The sequence below is a fragment of the Natrix helvetica genome (assembly GCF_964273705.1).
Source record: "Natrix helvetica genome assembly, chromosome: Z".
NCBI lineage: Eukaryota > Metazoa > Chordata > Lepidosauria > Squamata > Natricidae > Natrix > Natrix helvetica.
Genome location: NC_138554.1, coordinates 114,912,861 through 114,914,321, shown reverse-complemented (window position 1 = coordinate 114,914,321; position 1,461 = coordinate 114,912,861).

Here is a 1,461-nt window from a genome sequence, read left to right as displayed (position 1 = left end):
TTCCTGCCTCTGCTGTACTTTGCGCGCTCCTCGCGACTGCAATAGACGTCCAGAAGTGGCAGGGGCTTGGTGACATCGCCGCAGCTGCCATGCGCGGACAGACGGAGGTAGCCAGAGTGGTGCCGAGGCAGTCCGGTGGACGAGTGACCGAGGATCAGGCTGCCTGATCCTCCATCGCTCGCTCGCTCTTTCGTCCGCCTGGACCCCTCGGTGCCACTCTGGTTACCTTCGTCCGGCCGCGCCCAGCAGCGACGTCGGCGACATCATCAAGACGAAGTGGCTTGGAGGCGAAGTGCTTTTCAGTGCTTTTCTGTGCGTCTGGCGTTTAGGTAGATAGCCGGATGTCCTAAACGCCAGATGCACAGAAAAGCACTGAAAAGCAGCTGCTTTTGGGGATCGCGGAGTGCGAGCTGGCAGAGCGCGCTCAGGAAGGCGGGGAATGGGATCACGTGTGCTGGAGGATGAGGCAGCCTCAGCCTCCAGCACACGTGGTCCCATTCCCCACCTTCCTGATGATGTCACCAGCCTCACTAGCCATAAACCTCACCGCACGTCACTGTAGAGGGGTAGGGAGAGGGAGAGAGTAGGTAGATAGGCATATGTTTCCAGGTGTACTTATCCATGTGCTGGAGAAGGAAATCGCTGACAATCTGCAGCACCTAAAACTGTTTCTACTGGCACAGCACTTGATCAATCTAATTCTCATCAATCACTTCAACCAAAGAGCTTTCCGAAAAGGGAGGGGAGTTTTTGCACTCTGCAAACTTCCCCAAAATGGCCTGTTTTTCGCAAAAACGGTAGTGTTTTTTTTAAAAAAAGGCACGAATAGCCTTGGACGGGGGGCTTGCAGAGAGCTCGGGGGGGGCAAAAACAAGCAAAAAACGACCCATTTTTCTCGAAAACGGATCTGTTTTTTGTCAAAAACTTACATGCATAGCCTTATGGAGGCTTATAGAATGCCCCCAGGAGCTCTCTGAAAGCCTCTATAAGGCTATGCATGCCCATTTTGGTGAAGGGGGCGGGGCTTCGGGAGGCAAAAAATTCTGTATTTTTAAGAAAAAAAGGTGCATCTTATACTCTGAAAAATACGGTATATATTTCACCTGCACAAAGCTAGTTCAGACACTTATGTTTTTAGCAGGAAAAAGTGAGGAAAGAGGTGAAGATCCTCCTTTTTTTTAACCTCATGATTCGAGCTTCCTGGGCTTATATTTCATGTCATAACACTTCATTTAAACCCAACCACAACTCGACATTGTGAAAATGTTTCATGCATCTAGCTTGGCCTTGAGTAACTGTCAGATACCGACAGTTGCATTTTTAGGCCTCTAAAGACAATAGGAAAGTGCCATCAGCTATACCTTTCATAAGGAAACAATCTACAACCCTGAAATAATTTATTAGGAACCTCTATAGGATGATGCAAGTAATCTGGGTGTTGTCACCATAGAAACCCAAGTA